The sequence below is a fragment of the Mobula hypostoma genome, chromosome 4 (assembly GCF_963921235.1).
Source record: "Mobula hypostoma chromosome 4, sMobHyp1.1, whole genome shotgun sequence".
In the NCBI taxonomy this organism is placed as follows: domain Eukaryota; kingdom Metazoa; phylum Chordata; class Chondrichthyes; order Myliobatiformes; family Myliobatidae; genus Mobula; species Mobula hypostoma.
The window spans coordinates 55,991,674-56,004,210 of record NC_086100.1 but is presented as its reverse complement, the minus strand read 5'-3'; the positions used below and the strand labels follow the sequence as shown (position 1 = coordinate 56,004,210).

The 12,537-nt window shown below is 39.4% G+C and overlaps 1 long non-coding RNA gene across 1 annotated transcript in view; it reads right to left on the bottom strand.

Moving 5' to 3' along the window:
• Window positions 1–12,222, bottom strand: part of LOC134344792 (uncharacterized) — a 63,767-nt gene extending 51,545 nt beyond the window's left edge. The window contains exon 1 of the long non-coding RNA XR_010017522.1: window positions 11,928–12,222. This is a non-coding gene — a long non-coding RNA (uncharacterized LOC134344792). The remainder of the gene's footprint in view (window positions 1–11,927) is intronic.
• Between the last annotated feature and the right edge of the window lie 315 nt (window positions 12,223–12,537).

Sequence of the window (12,537 nt, the reverse complement as noted above, 5' to 3'; positions counted from 1 at the left end):
AAACAATTCAGGAAAATGGACTTAGCTGAGGCCTGCCTACAGATGGAGATGGAAGAAGAGTCCAAAGTGGTTTTCAACATAAACACTCACAAAGGGCATTTTCATTATAATAGGCTTATTTTTGGAGTGGCATCTGCACCTGCACTCTGGCAGAAAGCCATGGACCAGGTGTTGCAAGGCTGCCCAGACACTCAGTGTTACCATCATTGTTACCAGTGAGGATGACAAGAAACATCTCCAAAATCTCAAGACAGTGTTATAAAGATTAGAAAATTATGGGCTCAGAGCTCAATGCGACAAGTGTGAATTCTTTAAACCAAACATCTCTTACTGTGATCACACCATCAATGCACAAGAATTGCACAAATGTGCTCAGAAAATTCAAGCAGTGGTGGATACTTCAAGGCCAAAGCACATGTCACAATTGCAGTCCTTTTTTAGGATTTGTCAATTAGTATAACAGGTTCCTGCCAAACATGGCTACTATCTCTACCTCTTGAACTCATTACTACAGATTGGGAAGAAATGGCAATGGGCAAAGCAGTTGGTGGCTTTCTAAACGACAAGGGAAATGGTGATGTCAGGTACTGTACTCATCTATTATGATTCACATCAATCAAAGCTCCAAAATTTCATTTTATTGTCAAAGTATGCTTTTACAATACAACACTGATATTTGCCTACTCTAGATAGTCATTAAACACAAAAAGACCATGGATGTTGATAAAAGAAAAGACATCAACTCCCCCTGCTACTGGCACAAAAAAAGAGAAGAAATAAAACTCGCAAACCCAAAAATCTCCCCTCTCCTGCAGAATAAAATAGAGTAAGAATAACAATCCCCAACCCCCTCACCCGCAGAAAGTAACAGTGGCGACAGCAATCCCCAACCCTCCCACACACAGAAAGGAACAGTGATAGTAGAACCAAACACCCAGCCCCGCCTCTTACACACAAAAAATTAACAGATTACTCATCCATCAACCAATCGGCCACAAGAAAGAAAACACCGAAAAACTGAAGGAAACCAATATAAAGGACAGTCTAATAATCACATAACTCGCAGAATATCATGAACATCTTTTCGTCTGCATATGAAAAGAGCAGCTGCACAAACTCAGTCCTTCCATAAAGAGTTACCGCCAGCCCAGGTCCTTATGCCGCTGATCCAGCTGCTGACCATCTCTGTTGGGAGCCATCGTTGTCCCCTCCATATTCACCTCGATACTTCATTCTTCCTCGCTGCTTCAAGATGGAGTCATGTATGATCTACGCCTCATCTCTGGTCGTTTCCATGAGTCAGCTTGTGTTCTTCATCCTTTTTGGCACCCTATCTCTGACCTTCACAAGGCAGCTCTCCAGACACAGCACAGTGTTGGATCCTTTGATCGAGCTCCAAATTGTACATCACAGGAACTAGATCTTTCTCAATGAATAAACTCTTCTTGAGCTTCCAGCTGGGTACAGATATTGATTATAATGGACTTTTCAATGACAAACTTCGCTATCTTCATCAGGGATAATGCCCAGGTATGTCTACTCCAGTGGTATTTATACTCCCATAGTTCATCCCTCCTGATTGGTTAGTCCTCAGCCAGTCAAGTCTCCACTCTCCCACCTTGCTTACTATCAAATCTTAGTTCTTACTTAAAGCAAGGTCATTGTCTTTGTTAAATTTCTTTTCCCCTAGTTTTATTTCAATGGGTGCCTTTACCAGATGTTCCCAAAAGCCACTGGCATGGCACAGTAGTTCTGTGCCGAAATCAGTCCTATGGCCATTGTAAATATAATGTTCTGCTACCACCGATTTCTCCAGGTAACCCAAACGGATACACCTCCTGTGCTCTTTGATGTGGGTTTCCACTATGTATCCTGTCTGGCTGATATATGCTTCACCGCATTCACAGGGAATCTTATAAACACCTACTGACCTGAGTCCCAGGTCATCTTTGACCTGCATAAACTGTGATTTGAGCTTCCCAATAGGTTTATGGATGGTATTAATCTGATATTTCTTCAGGATCCTGGAGATCCTTCCAGAAACCATGGAAATATAAGGAAGAAAGGCAGTAGAGATGGGTTCCTTCTCGTTGTTAGAGTCCCTGGATTTTCTGTTGGCCTTTTTAAGGGCCCAACTGATTTCCTTCACTTTGTAGCCATTCTGCAGGAACGTTGTGCGTAATTATTTAATTTTCTCAAGGAGACTCTCCGGATCCAAAATAACTTTTGAACGGTTAATCAAAGTAGAAAGAACTGCTCTATATTGAAGGGTGTGATGGTGGCCATTATTGTTGAGGTACAAGTTCTGTGTGAGTGGATTTCCGATAGATACCGTGTCCAAGGCTACCATTCAGTTTCCGTCATATTAGGATGTCCAGGAATGGGAGGCAACCATTCTTCTCCATCTCCATCATAAGTTGAATGTTTGGGTTGTTACATACCAGCGGCAATAAATTACACATGGAGTCTGGTTTTGATGTTAAAACTACTATCTTTATTAGTATCTACTCATCATATAGTAACTTAAACAAGATAGACAGAAGTTAACAGTGTTATGTGTGTATATATGTATAAATATAGCACCCAAACTATCAAGCTTGGGGGAATAAGGCTTAAGGCCTTAAGATGTTAAAGTAGCAAAGTTCAATAATCCACGGAATAAATGATGGGAGAGAGATATTTGTAATCCAGAGTGAAACATAGAGAAAAGGCAGTTACGTCAAATTCCACAGGTAAACGGAATAACCATCGTCAAAGATCTTGTCTGTAGAATCCATCCACATACGAATTATCACCACAAGTGACCTGTCACAGGAATATTGTCTTGGAGGGTTACCACACAACATACCCAGTCAAGGGTTGGAACAAGTGGTCCCACAGTACATTCCAAAATCCACACCTATGGATTATATGAAGTGACAGCCACACATTCGTTGTGCCCAGTATCGTTGATTAACCCAATCTTTTGGGTAATGAGAAAGCTTTAGAGTTCACCCATTCTGGAGCAAACTTGCCCTGGCAGTTTGCAATTGCAAGTCTTGCGAAGGCTGCGAGAGTAACTGTGTTGTTGGCGCTGTGCCCTTATAGGTTATTTCCCCCAGCAGAAGGATACCTGAGGGGAATGGCCACAGGGGAACACTGGACCGATTGCTCACTTCTCCTGCTGGTAAGCCACCTATTGTCTGAAGCTTGTACTCTGAGTGTGACCACCTTGGTAAAATTACATTAACAAGTAACATTGGTACGAGTAAATACGGACCATTCCAGCTTCATCTAATTTCCATTTCGTAAAGTGCAGACTGTTTGAATTAGAAATATGCTTTCTTCAACTTTAATCCTCCCCAGTGATCTAAGGTGACCTTGTTCAGTAGTCTGCTCCATTAATCTTCCTTTAATGGCCTATTATCATATTAAAAAAAAACATCAGAGTGTAATAAGAACCTCTTTATGAAAGGTGAAAGTGTGATGGTGTGATTAAACAGCCCATACAAAGTAATGGTTTTAGAATTTCTCCAAAGTATCGCTAAATATCGGGTAGTTAATGGAGGTGACTTATAATTGCTGCGTTGAGTTTTATGGCAGAGTAGGAGAAATACATCAAAGAAATTTAACCCTAGTAGTAAAGAAATGGATAAATAGCTCCTTAAAAGGATTAAAGGTACAAGGATAAGCATAAAGAAAAATATATAAACAATTAAATACCCTCAGAACACTGGTGCATTTACAGCCAAGAGAGAATCTAGAGATGCTGGAATTCAACCAACACACACAAAATGCTGGAGGAACTCAGCAGGCCAGGCAGCATCTATGGAAAAGAGTACAGTCGAGAAGCCAGGAGGGGGAAGGATGAGATAAAGAGCTGGGAAGTTGATTGGTAAAAGAGATACAGGGCTGGAGAAGGGGGAGTCTGATAGGAGATCCATCCCCTTTTCCCTCTCTCACCTCATCTTCTGGCCTGCCCATCGCCTCCCTCTGGTACTCTTTCCCCACCACCCTTTTCTTTCTTCCATGGCCTTCTATTCTGTCCTGGGATACAACACCTCTCTTTTCAACTGGAACCTTGACTTCCTGAGCAACAGATTGCAATCAGTATGAAAAGGCAGCAACACGTCGATGATGATTATCCACAACCATGGTGCTTCCTTAGGCCTCTACCCTACCCCCTGTACACTCACAAATGCATGGCCAGATTCCACTCTACTTCCATCTGAAAACCTGCAGGTAATACCACCTCAGATGACCATCGCTCAAAAGAATTGAAGAAGAAAGACAGCCTAGTGATAACAACTTTTCCCTCAATATCAGCAAAACAAAATCGCTGGTCATTTACTTCAGAAGGGGAAGCAGCACACATGTTCTTGTTTACATCAAAGGTCCTGAGGTTGAGAGTGTTCAAGTTTCAAATTCCCATAAGTGAGTGTCACCAATCTTATCCAACCACGTACCACAGCCAAAAACAAAAATGCACCGACTCCTCTATTTTCTCAGGAGACTGGATACATCACAGTTTGATAGAGCAAATACCGTGTCCAGGACCACAAGAGACCACAGAGAATTCCGAACACAGCTCAACACATCATGAAAACCAGCTTCCTTTCCATGGACTTTTGTCTACATGCCTTGCTGCCTCAGAAAGGCACTCAACACAATCAAAGACCCACCCACCTAGATATTCGCTGTTTGCCTCCTTTTCATCCAGCAGAAGATACAAAAGCATGTATCATCAGACTCAAGGGGATCTTGTATCACACTGTTATAAAACTATTGAGTGGTCCGTAGTGCCATAAAATGGACACTTGACCTCAACCTAGTTCATTATGGCTTTATACTTTATTGTCTGCACTTTTGCTGTAACCATCACACTTATTCTGCATTATTATTGTTTCTCTTTGTTGTTCAATGCACTGTTATAATTAGATGATCTGTATGAACAACATGCAAAATAAATCTTTTCACTGTACCTCAGTATTTGTGACAATAATAACCTAATTTAACAAATTAAAATGTTTACATTCTCCTCAAAATAAGCACACTTATCTTTCAGGGTTAAAGTTCTTATTTCCGTACAGGTCCACAATCCCTTATCCAAAACTCTGAAATCCAAAAAGCTCCGAAAACGGAAGCTTTTTTCGTGGAGTGTGGAGCGTGCCGTTACAAGTCTTGTTTGGCGCGCCAACAGCTGACATCACTTAGGTGTGACATGGCAGCACTAGCAGAGGCTGCCAGACGTCAGTTGTGGCTCAGCACTTGTATTGGTTACACGTGCATTTGCTGTTCGTTGATATTTTGTGTTCACTGTTGACTTTGTGTTTAATTTCACTGCTTAGACATAAACCTAAAAGAAAGCTGCAGATACCCCTATGGGTAGCAATGAGAAAAAGTGAAGGAAGCATCTATCATTATCAATAACGCAGAAAGTGGAGTTATTGCAGAAACTTGATCATGGTGTGTCTGTGCGGCGTCTTACTGAAGAATATGGTGTAAAATATCTGAAAATCTGTGGTGAAAATTACATTGACGAATTTGCCAAGATAACGTCTGCTGAAAACCTTAGCCCTGTACAAATTTACAATGTTGATGAAACAGCTTTGTACTGGAGCTACATTCCTAGAAAAGCATTAACAATGGCTGATAAGAGAACACCAACAGGTTTTAAAGATGCTAAGGACCGATTAACTATTCTTGGGTGTGCCAATGCAGGAGGCACACACAAGGTGAAGTTGGCAATGATTGGAAAAAGCTAACATCCGAGATGTCTGAGAGGTGTATGCAATTTACCTGTGCATTATTAGGCAAACAAGAAAGCATGGGTAACCCGAGGAATGTTTCCTGACTGGTTCAATAACCACTCTGTACCAGCGGCACGAGCTCATTGCAGGCAAGCTGGACTGAAAGAAAACTGTAAAATTTTATTGTTCCTAGACAACTGCTCCGCAGATCCCCTGCTGAACTTCTTGTGAAAAGTAATGTTTTCGCAATTTACTTTCCCCTAGTTAATTGCTGGCCTTGAACGATGTGCATTAATCAGTGAGCAAGAGATTATGGCAGTTTACTCAGTTAAAGAGAGATTGCTTAGACATAAAGCTATGTTAGTGAGACAGCTGACACTTGAAGAAGTCTTTAAAAATGCTGTCTGTCGTAGTGCTGCTTCATAACTTGAGAATCCTGCTCCTGGCCCGTCAGGTACCTGTAGAGTATTTAGCTTTGTTTGCCAGACGTAATGCAACTTAACGTATTTAGCTTAGTTTGAACCTGTATATGTCCTAGAGTATTTACGTTCTATATTTATTCCAATAAGTCATTTACCATATGTTTGATTCGGTTCATTTGAAGCTGTATATTTTTATGTTTTATTGAATTTTTTTTGGAAATAAAATGTACTAGTGTGTTTATGATCTATATTTATCCCACTATTTCATTTATCAGTATATTACTCTATAAATAAACTCTAATAATATTTGTAAAAGAGCACGGATCAGGAAAACCCGGAAGTTCTCTCTCCAGCACCCGTTGTTTGAGCATGTACAGACTATTTTTCTTGTCATTATTCCCTAAAAAATACAGTATAACAACTATTTACATAGCATTTACATTGTATTAGGTATTATAAGTAATCTAGAGATGATTTAAAGTATAGGGGAGGATGCGCGTAGGTCCGGAGCTCCCCCGGGTCCTAAAGTCCGCCCAAACTGAGCCCGGTTAATTGTCAATATAATTATCAATTTTCTGAAATCCGAAAAATTCTGAATTCTGAAATGCAACTGGCCCCAAGGATTTCAGATAGGGGATTTTGGACCTGTATTAGTATCTGATTCTATGTGTAGGGAATTAATCAATAATGTTAATTTATTTTATCATTTGGAAAATCATTTTTAGAGTAAAAATCAGGGTCACAAACAAGGAAAGCAAGTATCCAGTGACCATACATGGATCAGAGAATAACCACCTCTTTAAACTAGGCCAAAACTTGGCAAACTACACAAAACCCATCTCAATGTAAGACCAGAGAACACAGCAAGAAGTCAGCTACATGCTTGTGAGATGCAGAGTACTTTCAGTTCTTTAATTTCAAGATGAAAGCTTCATTTTCTTTTGGATGTTTGAAAAGCAGTTGTATTTACACCAATAGTTTCTTTGATGATAAAAACTTCTCAAAATTTATTGAAAGTATCTGGTGATTTATTGTCATACTTTCAGTTATTTTACACATTTTTTTCCAATGTTTTGTTTTCATCTGCACCATTTTTCATTATACTTATTTCCCATTTCATTGGGTTTATTCCACTCATCAACTAAATGGCATAGATGCTATTTATCCTATTTTCCTGAGGTTTTTATAGCCCTTTCAAAAAGGTTAGAGCAGGCAAACAGAAAATCAATGCTTCCATGTGGGAATTCAATCTCTATTTTCCTTTCAGTTAAACCTTGCACACATTTCAACCTTAATTTTTACATAGCTGGATTAAGAGAAAGGTGTGACTGAGTGTGACAAATTCCATATAACTCCAAATTTAGAAAAGAGTAGAGGGAGAAACGGTATTAATGGTACATGGTATATTTGATATATGGAATTTAGGAAATTCTTTGACACAATCCCTCATGAGAATTATTAGATTACTAAAGAAATTTTGAGCAGCTTTAAATTAGGGGCAGCCTATCAAATGAATGGAAACATAATTGGAAGGCATAATGGACAGTTCTTAGAAGTGGATAAAAGTATACCGTTAATCATGCTTGAGTTTTGAACTAAAAGGGAGACATTGAAGTTTGCAGATGATATTAAAATGTATAAATTAAATCTTCAGAAGACCAAAAGGGATATTGGACAAGAAGGGAATAGGATAAAACAACATATTAAATTCAGTATCATAAGCAAGAGAGCTCTACTCGAAGATAAGGAAAAACTCAAAGGTTTGGAAGAGCAGAAAAAAAAATTGCGAACCTGAGTACATTGAATCCAAGACAGAACTCTAAACTGAAAAAAAACTAATGAAATGTTCACATTTAATAAAAAGGAATAGAATACAATGTTCAGGAAATAATAAAGAACTATTATATAGCAATATGAAAAATTAGGAGTATTGTGGAGGGGATGAAAGCATGAATTCAAATGGAATTGAGAAAATTGATTAGACCACTTTTAATGCAAAATGGGCTTATTTCTGTTCAGTTATATCTCATGTTATGGTAAGTTGGGAGTTCCAGTACAGTAACTGCTGCATTTTATTCACCCTAATCCTCCAAAGCAGGTAACATGATGGAATCTTTTAGTAAGTCGGTGTGCATGAAGAATAGGAATTGAAATATTAATATTTTTCCTGGATTTTTTTACTTTCAGCATTTTATTGCTTACTAATGATCATTTACATGCCTATTATTATTTTGGTATTTAGTTCTGAATGGCCATTTCAGTAAAACTGGAATAAAGTGTTGGTGGTTGTGGTGTTTGAGCTGAGGGCAATAATGAGGTCCGCCTACTTTGTCCAGCTATTGATGTTATCTTCCACCTATTCTCTTGCAATCTTCCCCATTATTTACATCATCTGTAAAATGGACTTTTGGATTCTTCCCTTCAAATTGAAAAACATAACTCACCACTACCATCTCTTTAGTCAATTCTGTATCCATAGTATCACTGTTTTTGCAAATCTACGGGTATAATTTTGCTAATAAAATCATAAAAGCTGACTCCTGGATTTCCCCTCTCAGCATCTTTTACACAGAAGAATACGGTATTGGCAATCCTCTGGCACCACCTTTCTTTATCAGAATATTGGGAGATTGTAGCCAACATTTCAGTCAATAACCTAATATAAATCCTATCTCATCCAGATAAACTTAATTTTGGAACTATCTGCATTTTAATGTGACCACATTGGTTGAGGGAAGAGAAAAATTCAACGATCAAAATGAAGTTTTTGCACACTAATCTACATGAGAAGCAATAGACAATAACATCTAGAACATAATTTTAAAATAGAACTGTGAGTAAACCATAGCAAATTTGTCATGGATTTGAAGAGAAAGCAGAGTGCTCCATACCAAGAAGTCAGAATCCTGTTAGTCTAGTGTTATAACAAAAGCACTTTGATCCAAATATTGAGACTCCTACAAGACGGATTGAAGCTCTAACACAATGTCAGAACCCATTTGCAGTGAAGATACTGGAAACTGTGATGAATTTCTAATAAATGATATGTTTGTGATCACACCAAAGGCAAATGTTTAATATGGGCAAAGAATCATTAGTATTGATAAATGCTAAAAAGTGAACAATAATGTGACGGAACAAAAATTTAATTAAGGTAACAAACATAGAACATAGAACATAGAGCATAAAATAGTACAGCACAGTACAGGCCCTTCGGCCCACAATGCTGTGCCAACCCTTAAATCCTGCTTCCCATGTAACCCTCCACCTTAAATTCCTCCATATACCTGTCTAGTAGTCTCTTAAATTCCACTAGTGTATCTGCCTCCACCACTGACTCAGGCAGTGCATTCCACACACCAACCACTCTCTGAGTAAAAAACCTTCCTCTAACATCATCCTTGAAATTCCTACCCCTTACTTTAAAGCCATGTCCACTTGTATTGAGCAGTGGTGCCCTGGGGAAAAGGCGCTGGCTGTCCGCTCTACCTATTCCTCTTAATATCTTGTATACTTCTATCATGTCTCCATTCATCCTCCTTCTCTCCAGAGAGTAAAGCCCTAGCTCCCTTAATCTCTGATCATAATACATACTCTCTAAACCAGGCAGCATCCTGGTAAATCTCCTCTGTACCCTTTCCAATGCTTCCACATCCTTCCTATAGTGAGGCGACCAGAACTGGACACAGTACTCCAAGTGTGGCCTAACCAGAGTTTTATAGAGCTGCATCATTACATCGCGACTCTTAAACTCTATCTCTCAACTTATGAAAGCCAACACCCCATAAGCTTTCTTAACTACCCTATCCACCTGTGAGGCAACTTTCAGGGATGGGTGGACATGTACCCCCAGATCCCTCTGCTCCTCCACACTTCCAAGCATACTGGCACTTACTTTGTACTCTGCCTTGGAGTTTGTCCTTCCAAAGTGTACCACCTCACACTTCTCCAGGTTGAACTCCATCTGCCACTTCTCAGCCCACTTCTGCATCCTATCAATGTCGCTCTGCAATCTTCGACAATCCTCTGCACTATCTACAACACCACCAACCTTTGTGTCGTCTGCAAACTTGCCAACCCACCCTTCTACCCCCACATCCTGGTCGTTAATAAAAATCACGAAAAGTAGAGGTCCCAGAACTGATCCTTGTGGGACACCACTAGTCACAACCCTCCAATCTGAATGTACTCGCTCCACCACGACCCTCTGCTTTCTGCACGCAAGCCAATTCTGAATCCACCTGGCCAAACTTCCCTGGATCCCATGCCTTCTGACTTTCTGAATAAGCCTACCATGTCGAATCTTGTCAAATGCCTTACTAAAATCCACGTAGATCACATCCACTGCACTACCCTCATCTATATGCCTGGTAGCCTCCTCAAAGAACTCTATCAGGCTTGTTAGACATGATCTGCCCTTCACAAAGCCATGTTGACTGTCCCCGATCAGACCAAGATTCTCTAAATGCCCATAGATCCTATCTCTAAGAATCTTTTCCAACAGCTTTCCCACCACAGACATAAGGCTCACTGGTCTATAATTACCTGGACTATCCCTACTACCTCTTTTGAACAAGGGGACAACATTCTCCTCCCTCCAGTCCTCTGGTACCATTCCTGTGGGCAACGAGGACATAAGGATCCTAGCCAGAGGCTCAGCAATCTCTTCCCTCGCCTCGTGGAGCAGCCTGGGGAATATTCCATCAGGCCCTGGGGACTTATCGGTCCTAATGTATTTTAACAACTCCAACAACTCCTCTCCCTTAATATCAACATGCTCCAGAACATCAACCTCACTCATATTGTCCTCTCATCATCAAGTTCTCTCTCATTGGTGATTACCAAAGAAAAGTATTCATTGAGGATCTCGCTCACTTCCACAGCCTCCAGGCACATCTTCCCACTTTTATCTCTAATTATCCTATCTTCACTCCTGTCATCCTTTTGTTCTTCACATAATTGAAGAATACCTTGCGATTTTCCTTTACTCTACTTGCCAAGGCCTTCTCATGCCCCCTTCTTGCTCTCTTCAGCCCCTTCTTAAGCTCCTTTCTTGCTACCCTATATTCCTCAGTAGACTTATCTGATCCTTGCTTCCTAAACCTCATGTATGCTGTCTTCTTCCACCTGACTAGATTCTCCACCTCATTTGTCACCCATGGATCCTTCACCCTACCATTCTTTATCTTCCTCACTGGGACAAATTTATCCCAAACATCCTGCAGGAGATGCCTAAACATCGACCATATATCCATAGTACATTTCCCTGCAAAAACATCATCCCAATTCACACCCGCATTTCATAACCTTAAATAAGACGAATTGAGGCAATATTCAATTAAACTGTCGCTTCAGTTTCTTCAGAACTTCATTTTCCTTTAAGTTTAGCTTTAAGAAAATTGTGCAAATTCCACTATGTTGATAGAAATCAAATTTAGATAGATAAATGAAAGGTCACTTCTCAGGCAACACACAGTCTATAAAGTTTTTACATTCTACAATGAAAGTTTATGCAAAGTTCTGAACAATTATCTTCCCAAGGGAGGAGACAATTTTATCAATCATGGAATCAATCAACAAGTCCTATAATATAAATATGTAATCAAGGTGATAATAATGTTTTTCAAGGCTGAAAGCATCATTGTTATTTGCTTTAATGGTTTCTTTCATTTAACACAACAGTAAAGAAAACATCCCTTAGCTTTTCATGGACTACCATCTCCAAGCCCAATTAAATAAATGCTCAGGAAATATATTCAAGGAAACAATCACTAACCTGATTCTTCATCTTCTGGTCTGGTGTTACTCTGCTGCAACTTCCATCCTCCTCAAGCTCTCATATCTGATTAATATTTCTGATGGGCTTTCAGTAATTGTTGTTCATCACCTTCTGTTTTTGCAGATGTCATGGGTATTTCAAGGATTTTTGTTTGCATGTGTATCTTTTAAACATATTAGTCTGTTTTAGTAGCAGTTTCTGCTGGTGTTATTCCATTAGATTGTGAAGCACTAAGTTTCATATTTCTGGGAACTTGCTTTAAGAGCTCTTCCCACAAGTTAATGCAGAGAAGCATTCCTTTCTTGACTTCATTCTGTGCTGAAACAGAATGGTAGATCTACTATATTGTAGTCAGATTGTTACCATCATTGTCCAATGCATTATTTTAAACACATTTTTCCACAGTGTTGTCACTAATCCTATCATTACGGTTCCCCAGCAGAGAAAATTATACTCAATTCCCAATTGCTCTGGAGCTCTCCTTGCTATTAAGTTGTAATTTAAATAAATATGCATTCTTGTGATCTCAATTTAGCATTAAAGAAACCATTTTGACGCAGTTAAAAACCTGCCTTTCAGTTTTCTCCATAATAAATACAGAATTCAC